The 13,492-nt window shown below is 43.7% G+C and overlaps 1 non-coding gene across 1 annotated transcript; it reads left to right on the forward strand.

Moving 5' to 3' along the window:
- Positions 1 to 11,545: 11,545 nt before the first annotated feature.
- TRNAP-UGG (transfer RNA proline (anticodon UGG)) lies at positions 11,546 to 11,617 on the forward strand. The gene has a single exon. It is a non-coding gene; the product is annotated as a tRNA-Pro (tRNA).
- The last annotated feature ends 1,875 nt before the right edge of the window (positions 11,618 to 13,492 follow it).

The following is a 13,492-nucleotide window of genomic DNA, read 5'->3' on the forward strand; positions in this document are numbered from 1 at the left end:
CTAATTGCTCCCACTTTCAGTATGTATCTAGACCGAGACTTAGAGTCATCTAGATTAGTGTCAAACTTGCATCGGCGTAACCCTTTACGACGAACCTTTTTCCACTTCCATAATCGAGAAACATATCCTTATTTCACTAAGGATAATTTTGACCGCTGTCCAGTGATCTACTCCTAGATCACTATTGTACTCCCTTGCCAAACTCAGTGGTAGGGCATACAATAGATCTGGTATACAGCATGGCATACTTTATAGAACCTATGACTGAGGCATAGGGAATGACTTTCATTCTCTTTCTATTTTCTGCCGTGGTCGGGCTTTGAGTCTTACTCAACTTCACACCTTGTAACACAGGCAAGAACTCTTTCTTTGACTGTTCCATTTTGAACTACTTCAAAATCTTGTCAAGGTATGTACTCATTGGAAAAACTTATCAAGCGTCTTGATCTATCTCTATAAATCTTGATACTCAATATGTAAGCAGCTTTACCGAAGTCTTTATTTGAAAAAACTCCTTTCAAACACTCCTTTATGCTTTACAGAATAATTCTACATTATTTCCGATCAACAATATGTCATTCACATATACTTTATCAGAAATGCTGTAGTGCTCCCACTCACTTTCTTGTAAATACATGCTTCACCGCAAGTCTGTATAAAACTATATGCTTTGATCAACTCATCAAAGCGTATATTCCAACTCCGAGATTCTTGCACCAGTCCATAGATGGATCACTGGAGCTTGCACATTTTGTTAGTACCTCTCGGATTGACAAAACCTTCTGTTGCATCATATACAACTCTTCTTTAATAAATCCATTAAGGAATGCAGTTTTGTTTATCCATTTGCCAGATTTCATAAAATGCGGCAATTACTAACATGATTCAGACAGACTCAAGCATAGATACGAGTGAGAAGCTCTCATCGTAGTCAACACCTTGAACTTGTCGAAAAACCTTTTGCGACAATTCTAGCTTTGTAGATAGTAACACTACTATCAGCGTCCGTCTTCCTCTTGAAGATCCATTTATTCTCAATTGCTTGCCGATCATCGGGCAAGTCAACCAAAGTCCAAACTTTGTTCTCATACATGGATCCCATCTCAGATTTCATGGCTTCAAGCCACTTTGCGGAATCTGGGCTCACCATCGCTTCTTCATAGTTTGTAGGTTCAACATGATCTAGTAGCATGACTTCCAGAAAAGGATTATCGTACCACTCTGGCGCGGATCTTACTCTGGTTGATCTACGAGGTTCAGTAGTGTCTTGTTCTGAAGTTTCATGATCATCATCATTAGCTTCCTCACTAACTGGTGTAGGTGTCACAGAAACAGTTTTCTGTGATGTACTACTTTCCAATAAGGGAGCAGGTACAGTTACCTCGTCAAGTTCTACTTTCCTCCCACTCACTTCTTTCGAGAGAAAACCCTTCTCCAGAAAGTTTCCGAATTTAGCAACAAAAGTCTTGCCTTTCGGATCTGTGATAGAAGGTGTATCCAATAGTTTCCTTTGGATATCCTATGAAGACGCACTTCTCCGATTTGAGTTTGAGCTTATCAGGATGAAACTTTTTCATATAAGCATCGCAACCCCAAATTTAAGAAACGACAGCTTAGGTTTCTTGCCAAACCATAGTTCACACGGTGTCGTCTCAACGGATTTAGATGGTGCCCTATTTAACGTGAATGCAGCTGTCTCTAATGCATAACCCCAAAACGATAGTGGTAGATCGGTAAGACACATCATAGATCGCACCATATCTAATAAAGTACGGTTATGACGTTCGGACACACCATTATATTGTGGTGTTCTAGGTGGCATGAGTAGTGAAACTATTTCACATTGTTTTTAACTGAAGGCCAAACTCGTAACTCAAATACTCTTCTCTACGATCAGATCGTAGAAACTTTATTTTCTTGTTACGATGATTTTTCACTTCACTCTGAAATTCTTTGAACTTTTCAAATGTTTCAGACTTATGTTTCATCAAGTAGATATACTCATATCTGCTCAAATCATCTGTGAAGATCAGAAAATAATGATACCTGTCGCGAGCCTCAATATTCATCGGACTACATACATCAGTATGTATGATTTTCAACAAATCTATTGCTCGCTCCATTGTTCCGAAGAACAGAGTCTTAGTCATCTTGCCCATGAGGCATGGTTCGCAAGCATCAACTGATTCATAATCAAGTGATTCCAAAAGCCCATCAGTATGGAGTTTCTTCATGCGCTTTACACCAATATGACCTAAACGGCAGTGCTACAAACAAGTTGCACTTATCATTATTAACTTTGCATCTTTTGGTTTCAATATTATGATTATGTGTATCACTATGATCGAGATCCAACGAACTATTTTCATTGGGTGTGTAACCATATAAGGTTTCATTCATGTAAACAGAACAACAATTTATTCTCTTACTTAAATGAATAACCGTATTACAATAAACATGATCAAATCATATTCATGCTCAACGCCAACACCAAATAACACTTATTCAGGTTCAACACTAATCCCGAAAGTATAGGGAGTGTGCGACGATGATCATATCAATCTTGGAACCACTTCCAACATACATCGTCACTTCACCCTTAACTAGTCTCTGTTTATTCTGCAACTCCCGTTTTGAGTTACTAATCTTAGCAACTGAACTAGTATCAAATACTGAGGGGTTGCTATAAACACTAGTAAAGTACACATCAATAACATGTATATCAAATATACTTATGTTCACTTTGCCATCCTTCTTTTCCGCCAATCACTTGGGGTAGATCCGCTTCCAGTGACCAGTCCCTTTGCAGTAGAAGCACTTAGTCTCAGGCTTAGGACCAGACTTGGGCTTCTTCACTTGAGAAGCAACTTGCTTGCTGTTCTTCTTGAAGTTCCCCTTCTTCCCTTTGCCCTTTTCTTGAAACTAGTGGTATTGTCAATCATCAACACTTGATGCTCTTTCTTGATTTCTACCTTCGTCGATTTCAATATCACGAAGAGCTCGGGAATCGTTTTCGTCATCCCTTGCATACTATAGTTCATCATTAAGTTCAGTAACTTAGTGATGGTGACTAGAGAATTCTGTCAATCACTATCTTATCTGGAAGATTAACTCCCACTTGATTCAAGCAATTGAAGTACCCAGACAATCTGAGCACATGCTCACTAGTTGAGCGATTCTCCTCCATCTTTTAGCTATAGAACTTGTTGGAGACTTCATATCTCTCAACTCGGGTATTTGCTTGAAATATTAACTTCAATTACTGGAACATCTCATATGGTCCATGATGTTCAAACATCTTTGAAGTCCCGATTCTAAGCCGTTAAGCATGGTGCACTTAAACTATCAAGTAGTCATCATATTGAGCTAGCCAAACGTTCATAACGTCTGCATCTGCTCCTGCAATAGGTCCGTCACCTAGCGGTGCATCAAGGACATAATTCTTCTGTGCAGCAATGAGGATAAACCTCAGATCGCGGATCAAATCCGCATCATTGCTACTAACATTTTTCAACACAATTTTCTCTAGGAACATATCAAAATAAACATATGAAAGCAACAACGCAAGCTATTGATTTTACAACATAATTTGCAAAATACTATCAGGACTAAGTTCATGATAAATTTAAGTTCAATTAATCATATTACTTAAGAACTCCCACTTAGACAGACATCCCTCTAATCCTCTAAGTGATCACGTGATCCAAATCAACTAAACCATGTTCGATCATCACGTGAGATGGAGTAGTTTTCAATGGTGAACATCGTTATGTTGATCATATCTACTATATGATTCACGCTCGACCTTTCGGTCTCCGTGTTCCGAGGCCATATCTGCATATGCTAGGCTCGTCAAGTTTAACCTGAGTATTCTGCGTGTGCAAAAACTGGCTTGCACCCGTTGTAGATGGACGTAGAGCTTATCACACCCGATCATCACGTGGTGTCTGGGCACGACGAACTTTGGCAACGGTGCATACTCAGGGAGAACACTTCTTGATAATTGAGTGAGAGATCATCTTATAATGCTACCGCCAATCAAAGCAAGATAAGATGCATAAAAAGATAAACATCACATGCAATCAATATAAGTGATATGATATGGCCATCATCATCTTGTGCTTGTGATCTCCATCTCCGAAGCACCGTCATGATCACCATCGTCACCGGCGCGACACCTTGATCTCCATCGTAGCATCGTTGTCGTCTCGCCAATCTTATGCTTCCACGACTATCACTACCGTTTAGTAATAAAGTAAAGCATTACATCGCGATTGCATTGCATACAATATAGCGACAACCATATGGCTCCTGCCAGTTGCCGATAACTCGGTTACAAAACATGATCATCTCATACAATAAAATTCAGCATCATGCCTTGACCATATCACATCACAACATGCCCTGCAAAAACAAGTTAGACGTCCTCTACTTTGTTGTTGCATGTTTTACGTGGCTGCTACGGGCTTAAGTAAGAACCAATCTCACCTACGCATCAAAACCAAAACGATAGTTTGTCAAATAGACTCCGTTTTAACCTTCGCAAGGACCGGGCGTAGCCATACTTGGTTCAACTAAAGTTGGAGAGGCAGTCGCCCGCAAGCCATCTCTGTGCAAAGCACGTCGAGGGAACCGGTCTCGCGTAAGCGTACGCGTAAGGTTGGTCCGGGTCGTCTCGTCCAACAATACCGCCGAACCAAAGTATGACATGCTGGTAGGCAGTATGACTTGTATCGTCCACAACTCACTTGTGTTCTACTCGTGCATATAACATCAACATAAATAACCTAGGCTCTGATACCACTGTTGGAGAAACGTAGTAATTTCAAAAAATTTCCTACGCACACGCAAGATCATGTGATGCATAGCAACGAGGGGAGAGTGTTGTCTACGTACCCAACACAGACCGACTGCGGAAGCGATGACACGACGTAGAGGAAGTAGTCGTACGTCTTCACGATCCAACCGATCAAGCACCGAAACTACGGCACCTCCGAGTTCGAGCACACGTTCAGCTCGATGACGATCCCCGGACTCCGATCCAGCAAAGTGTCGGGGAAGAGTTCCGTCAGCACGACGGCGTGGTGACAATCTTGATGAACTACAGCAGCAGGGCTTCGCCTAAACTCCGCTACAGTATTATTGAGGAATATGGTGGCAGGGGGCACCGCACACGGCTAAGGGATCGATCACGTGGATCAACTTGTGTCAACTTGTGTGTTTAGAGGTGCCCCTGCCTCCGTATATAAAGGAGCCAAGGGGGGAGGGTGCGCCGGCCAAGAGGGAGTGGCGCAGGAGGAGTCCTACTCCTACCGGGAGTAGGACTCCCCCCCCAATCCTATTCCAACTAGGATTCCCAAGGGGGAAAGAGGGAGAGGGGTGGCCGGCCACCTCTCCTAGTCCTAATAGGACTAGGGGAAGGGGGGAGGCGCGCAGCCCCCTTGGGCTGCCCCTTTCTCCTTTCCACTAAGGCCCATGATGGCCCATATGGTTCTCCGGGGGTTCCGGTAACCTCCCGGTAACCCGGTAAAATCCCGATTTCACCCGGAACACTTCCGATGTCCAAACATAGACTTCCAATATATCAATCTTTATGTCTCGACCATTTCGAGACTCCTCGTCATGTCCGTGATCACATCCGGGACTCCGAACAACCTTCGGTACATCAAAATGCATAAACTCATAATATAACTGTCATCGTAACCTTAAGCGTGCGGACCCTACGGGTTCGAGAACAATGTAGACATGACCGAGACACGTCTCTGGTCAATAACCAATAGCGGGACCTGGATGCCCATATTGGCTCCTACATATTCTACGAAGATCTTTATCGGTCAGACCGCATAACAACATACGTTGTTCCCTTTGTCATCGGTATGTTACTTGCCCGAGATTCGATCGTCGGTATCCAATACCTAGTTCAATCTCGTTACCGGCAAGTCTCTTTACTCGTTCCGTAATACATCATCTCACAACTAACATATTAGTTGTAATGCTTGCAAGGCTTATGTGATGTGTATTACCGAGAGGGCCCAGAGATACCTCTCCGACAATCGGAGTGACAAATCCTAATCTCGAAATACGCCAACCCAACATCGACCATTGGAGACACCTGTAGTACTCCTTTATAATCACCCAGTTACGTTGTGACGTTTGGTAGTACCCAAAGTGTTCCTCCGGTAAACGGGAGTTGCATAATCTCATAGTCATAGGAACATGTATAAGTCATGAAGAAAGCAATAGCAACATACTAAACGATCGGGTGCTAAGCTAATGGAATGGGTCATGTCAATCAGATCATTCTACTAATGATGTGACCTCGTTAATCAAATAACAACTCATTGTTCATGGTTAGGAAACATAACCATCTTTGATTAACGAGCTAGTCAAGTAGAGGCATACTAGTGACACTTAGTTTGTCTATGTATTCACACATGTATTATGTTTCCGGTAAATACAATTCTAGCATGAATAATAAACATTTATCATGATTATAAGGAAATAAATAATAACTTTATTATTGCCTCTAGGGCATATTTCCTTCATAAGTAATATACCATATTAATATCCATACCTTCCCGAACCGACGTAGATTCATAATCCACCATCTCGTCTTCATCTCCCAATGTGTATATTGGGCTTAAAGATTCCTCAATTGAAGGGGATGTTTCAGGTAGTGTGGACGATGTAATAGGGATCGCATCATCCTCTTTTGGTGGTGAAGGTGTTGCTGCAGCTAATGTAGAAGCATCTGTGTTTTGTTTTTGTTTAGGCCTCCACACTTGTTTTGTGAGTGCCATGGGCCGAATTTCACTAAACAATTCGTCCCTTTGCCTCTCCTCTTTGTGTTCTACCTTCTCGTGGTTCCTCATGCGATGTAACCTTCTTTTCATGGTTTTAGTTAAACCGGGAGGACACCACTTAGGTTGAGTATATTTGGGATCCCTTGGTTTGGCCTTGCTTGTGCTCGCCTCATGATCATCAACCATGGAACCCTGATGAACAATAACAATATCACCATTAGAAGTAGCCAGATTACCAACAACCGGCTTTTTGATCTTCTTTTGCTTGTCGCATTCTGAAATTTCCGCATTAGGTGACTTAACACGCCACACTTTTTTATTGGCCTTACTTGGAGAATTTTCTGTTGGCCGATTAGCACCATAACTCAAACGGCCTTGGGTGGGATAATAAAGCCTCTCACGAGCAGGCCTTCTAGGTGTTGTCCACCCCATATGGAAAGCATAAGGAGCCATTGGGGGCTGCCCCCATCCTCCATTGAAGTCTCTCATGTAATATGGTGCATAGGAGGGTTGTGACATCCATGGTGTCAGTGCCCATGACCCATATGGCCTTGCATAGCGTCGAAACTCTTGCTCCGGAAGCGATGTTGAACGCTTCGAATGTGATGGCCGATTAGAGCTAGAACCGGCCGCTTGACTTGCATATTTGGATAGCAGCATATCAAAAGTTGGCTTGATTCGCTTGCGCTTAGCTTCACTCTTTCCCCACTTGCCAACTTTTGAATTCTTGGGCTTGATAAATTTAACATGAGTATCTTCTTGTACTTGTGGTTGCCCCCCGGGTACGGGATTTTTTATGGTGATCTTCAATACTTCCTTGCCATCGGGTTGCTTATCAAGCACAACCTCTCTTCCCAAGACTTTGTCGCCCTCCTTGCCTTTCCTGGGTTCACCAATAACAACATTATCTTTATTAGCAGATTCGGCTATGCTAGGCGGAATTAACATTTTCTTTCCCTCCAAGTCCATGGTGTTCATCGGAAAGGGCTGTTTATCAACTTGCATCTCAGCAAAATTCAATCGTCCATCATTAATGGCCGATTGTATCTGTCGTCGAAAAACATTGCAATCGTTAGTAGCATGAGAAAATGAATTATGGTATTTGCAATAAGCACGCCGTTTCAGCTCATCAAACGGCGGTATGGTGTGTGATATTCTAATCATCTTATCCTACAAGAGAGCATCAAGTATCTTATCACACTTAGATATATCAAATGTAAACCTCATCTCCTCATCATGATTCTTGCGAATCGGCTTAAGAGCATTGCATGTATAGGGTTTGGCCTTCGAGGACCAAACAAACTCAGTAGTATAAACATCAACCTCATCATCCGAATTATCATCACTGTGTTCAACCATATGCATTCTAGGACGATCGGTTGTAGACCTATGAATCTCTTTACTTCGACTCTCTTGAGCCAAAGCTTTTTGTAAGACTTGATTAATGTTCAAAAACTCATAACTTTCTAGCCTCTCTTTAATGTGAGTTTTCAAACCATTAAGAACAAGATCTGCCAAGTCTCTCTCAGTTATCACTAAGCTATAACATCAGTTTTTTATGTCTCTAAATCTCTTGACATAATCGCTGACCGATTCATCATGTTTTTGCCTAACCGATGTAAGATGTGACAACTTTAGCTCATTATCGCCGCTATAAAAATGATCATGAAACTTTTGCTCTAATTGCGACCATAAGAGAATTGAGCCATGTGGTAAAGCAGCAAACCATGAAAATGTGGTGCCAGTTAAAGATAAGGGAAATAAACGTACTTTCAACTCTTCTATGGAACCTGCTTCACCCAACTGTGCTAGATACTGACTCACATGCTCTCAAGTTGTTTTCGTACCCTCACCACTAAATTTAACAAAATCAGGAACCTTATAACCTTGAGGGTAAGAAATTGCATCGAAGTGTTCAGGATCAGGCTTTTGATACACATGACTCTTTACTTTCGGCTCGTTTCCGAAAGTTTCTAGAAACATCTTATGCAAATCCTCCCTTAATTTAGCTAAAATTGGATCCGATGTAGATAAAGATGTTTGTGGCAATGACATAGAAGCAACCTGAGTACTAGCTATTGGTGCAACTTGTGGGATGGGCACCAAACCATAATTCGGCGGAAGACCAAACATGCTTGCGCCTATGGGTGGTGTGACAAAGTGATTCGGCGTTGACGCCGAATTGGGCACACTCACAATAGGATTAGGGTATGTAGGTGTAGTCACAAGATGGTTGGTTTGACTAGTGTAAAAATTCAATGGCATACTATATTGTTGTTGCATAGGAGGTGCCGATGAAATAGGTAAAGTTGGACTAGCGTTTTCAGATACACCAACAGTATCACTAGATGACGGAGGCATATTTTTCTGAGCATTAGCACTAGCCACAAAAGAATTGTATGCCATCACATTACCCTTACTAACAAGACTTTCAATCACAGCCACTTGCTCCGGAGAAAAAACTTTACTCACAGTGATTACATCTTGTTCATCGATGAGGGGAGGAAAATTGACGTTTCCAACCGGAGTGATGTTGCCTTGACGGTCCTTCTTGAAACTTGAAAGAAACGCTTCCAAATCCTCCTCCTCGCGCTTCTTCTTGAGCGCCTCAAAAGCCTCTTCACGCTGCTTCTTGTGCGCTTCGTAGGCTTGGCGATGTTCATCCGATAGCTCATCAAGACCGGGCTTAATGATGTTATCGGTGTCAACTTCTGAGGGCTTGGGGAGATTAGACATGGTTGATGATGATTCTTGATCTTTCGTCCCCAGCGGAGTCGCCAAAAAGTGTGTTCGCACACGAACACGTCACCGTGTACCTCCAACGCCGAGGGCAGCTCACGTCAAAGGAGACCCGTCCGGAAGCGCGGTACGCAAGCAATCCGGCGGGCGCTTTTGAGCACCCGAAACCCCACGCGTCCGGGAGGGACCCCGTCTGGACGCGCGGCGGCTATGGGCTGCCCTAGGTCGGTTCGCCCGCCCCTAGAGCCTCGAGGATCGCTGCCCTTCAACGAAGAACGAACGAAGAACGAGAGAGAAAGAACAAGGGAGAGATGTAAAACTAGGGTAAAAGTAGATTGATTGTTCGATTGTGTGTTGTTGTTCAATCGGCCGTCACCCCTTAGGTATATAAGAAGCGGCTGGACTTCCCGTGCAAGGAAAAGGCTTGGATTCACGTCCAAAACCCTAGTCAAATTCGGATTGGTCTTGTCCGAACTTTCCAAAACTGTTCGGTTTAAACTGGCTGCACCTTGCGGGTCTTTTTTGTGGTGGTAAACGATCTCGGATGAAAACGAGTCCAAAAGCAATCTTGACCGTTTCGACGATATGAACAACTTTCATGTTGAACGTTTTTCGATCAGAGGTCATCTTGAGGGTCAAATAGCTCGTGCAAAAGATCTCTTTACTTGCACTACCAATCAGACATGTCGTCTGGTGGGGCGCGCCATATTCCGCCTCGTGACAGGGCTGCACTCCGATTGCTCTAACTTTTGCATATGAACTCAGACTTGGACGATTTTTATATCAAAATCAATCGTTTCGACGAGACAAAGACAATCCGTGTAGATCATTTTTCCATTTGAGGTCGTCTTGGGGGCTTAATCGGCCAAACTGTACTCTGAATATAAGTTCTTAGTACTTTGAGCATAGTTTCGGCCTTCGAGATGAAATCGGACGGCGATGACCCAAACTTCAAAGATGTTCATATCAACAATACGGAACTGTTTCATGAAGATCACTTCTCCATTTGAGGCCATCTTAAATAAGTTATTGACCGTGCCAAAATCTGATGTCAACAAATACAACACCAACGGCACCCTGCAGCGAATCAGGGGCAAACGCCGCATCAACATTGAGCTTTACTGTCCCGACAGGCGGTCGCACCCAAGGGTTTCTCTGGATTTTTGCTTTCGGCTTTGAGGCAGCGGTGAAGTTTGCTGCAAGGCCCTGAACCGTGTCTGCTCCTTGTGAACTACTCCCTCCGTTCCTAAATATTTGTCTTTTTAAAAATTTCAAATGGACTACCGCATATGGATGTATATAGACATATTTTAGATTATAGATTCACTCATTTTGTTTTATATGTCCTCACTTGTTGAAATCTTTAGAAAAACAAATATTTAGGAACGGATGGAGTAGTTTTCTTGGTTCCCACCCCAAATCCCATGAAGCAATTGCCACAAGAAGGTCTGATCTTTCCTGTCCCAACACAGCTGTTTCATTTGCAGTTAGGTCTAATAGATGTTCAAGCACAGCCTCACCTGCGTGGTCAACACTCAACAGCACATGCCCGAGAGATAACTTCCTTCAGTCCCAATTCTAACCAAACTTGTCGCCTTTGGGCATTGGAATAACATGTGTTTGACACTTTTGCTGGTTCAGTTAATTGAGCGTGTGCTGCAACGTGGCGATGGGTGGTCAACCGCGCGGTTATTATTCATTCCGTTGCCCCGGCCTGATGAAGGCCCGGCAACCACAACTGCTGCATCTAACACGAGTCGCTGCTAGGGATCTTCAGCCATTGACTTGAACATAATATTTAGCTTCCAATTGGGTGATTTTTTTTTTCATTTTATTTTGAGGGTGCAATTGGGTGATTTCTCGGGCGTACCGCCTTGTTGCCAGACCCGATTGCTTTATCGAATTTAGAGATTGGTCGATATATGTGCGCACGGTACGGGATATGCTTGTGGTTGATCACCTGACTTTGTTATATAAATTGTTGTCTATTTAATTTCATCAAAGGGCGTTTGGTCTAGTGGTATGATTCTCGCTTTGGGTGCGAGAGGTCGCGAGTTCGATTCTCGCAACGCCCCAATTTTTTTATTTCTTCTGTACAAAAATCTACATATAAAACATTTTTCTCTTTTTTGTTACTTCTGTACAAAAATCTACATATAAATCATTTTTTCTGTTTTTTGTTTCTTCTGTAGAAAAATCTACATATAAATCATTTTCTATTTTTTCTATGGAAAAAAATCTACATACGATGGGGAGCATTATAGTCATTCAGAAGAATGTTACAATGATGTTATTTTAGAAGTATGATGTAGATAATGCGGAAATGGAAGAAAGATAGATAAAATAAGATTTGGCTTCTTTTAGTTTAGATATGATATTAACAAGGGAGTGACTAATCATCGTACGTCTATTTTTCTATTTGCTTCAGGTTGTTTTTTTTCTTCCAATCATTGTTTGACACCAGCCTGGCCCTTCTAATGATTTGCTCATCAGCCTGTCCCTTAACGGGCCGCCTGACGAACCCATTGACACACCCTCCCACCCCTCACGTATTCCTGGAGAGCACGGCGGCGGCTATCGATGGCGACAAACAGGGGAGGGTGGGTGGCCGCCATGACATGTGGTGTTTCTTCGTATCTGAAAACGCGAACGAGGTGAGAAGGAAGGAGGCGACTTGGATGGACAAGAATCCAACGGCTCGTGGTGGGCCAATAGGATGGCTTGAGCGCGACCGACTGAACTTTGGGCTGGTGCGCTGGCGCTTATCAGTCGCCTTTTTCTGTTCTTGGCTTTTGCAACGGAGCGGAGGAGGGATGTCAATGGGTACCCATTACCCACATACCCTGCAGGTAAATACCCTATTAGGGAAAGGGTATGGGACAAAAAGTTACCCATTAGTATATAAATAGGGAAATCTGAAACCCATCATGTAGAGCGGGTACGGGCATGTGATTGTAAAACCCATACCCACATACCCATGTACCCTGATAAAATCTTGTTGGGGAGACTAAGGCATAGCCTAGTGGTGGGAAGGGGCTGATGCCTTCCCACCCACTCAGGTTCAAGGCATGGTACTTGCAATTTGGGTTTGTTGCACCAATTATACTGTACGGGGTTCCCTTATAGTCTTTCTGTCAAAAAAAACCGTAGTAATTTCAAAAAAATTCATACACACACGCAAGATCATGGTGATGCATAGCAACAAGAGGGCAGAGTGTGTCCACGTACCCTCGTAGACCGAAAGCGGAAGCGTTAGCATAACGCGGTTGATGTGGTTGTACGTCTTCACGATCCGACCGATCAAGTACCGAACGCACGACACCTCCGAGTTCAGCACACGTACAGCTCGATGACGTCCCTCGAACTCCGATCTAGCCGAGCTTTGAGGGAGAGTTCCGTCAGCACGACGGCGTGGTGACGTTGATGATGTTCTACCGACACAGGGCTTCGCCTAAGCACCGCTACGATATTATCGAGGTGGACTATGGCGGAGGAGGGCACCGCACACGGCTAAGAGATCTCAAGGATCAATTGTTGTGTCTCAAGGGGGTGCCTCCCTCCCCGTATATAAAGGAGTGGAGGAGGGGAAGGGGGCCGACCAACCTTGGCGCACCCCATGAGGAGTCCTACTCCTACCGGGAGTAGGACCCCCCTTCCTTGTTGGAGTAGGAGAGGAGAGGGAAGGAGAGAGAGGGGGAAAGGAAAGGGGGGTGCTGCCCCCTCCTTGTCCAACTCGGACTTGGGGGGGGGGGAGGGGCGCGTCTGCCCCTTGGCCGCCTCTCCACTTCCTCCACTTGGGCCCATGAGGCCCATTAACCTCCAAGGGGGGGGGGTCCGGTAACCCCCCGGTACTCCGGTATATATCCAATAACCCCCGGAACCATTCCGGTGTCCGAATATAGTCGTCCAATATATCAATCTTCATGTCTCGACCATTTCGAGACTCCTCA

The sequence above is a fragment of the Triticum aestivum genome, chromosome 7B (assembly GCF_018294505.1).
Source record: "Triticum aestivum cultivar Chinese Spring chromosome 7B, IWGSC CS RefSeq v2.1, whole genome shotgun sequence".
In the NCBI taxonomy this organism is placed as follows: domain Eukaryota; kingdom Viridiplantae; phylum Streptophyta; class Magnoliopsida; order Poales; family Poaceae; genus Triticum; species Triticum aestivum.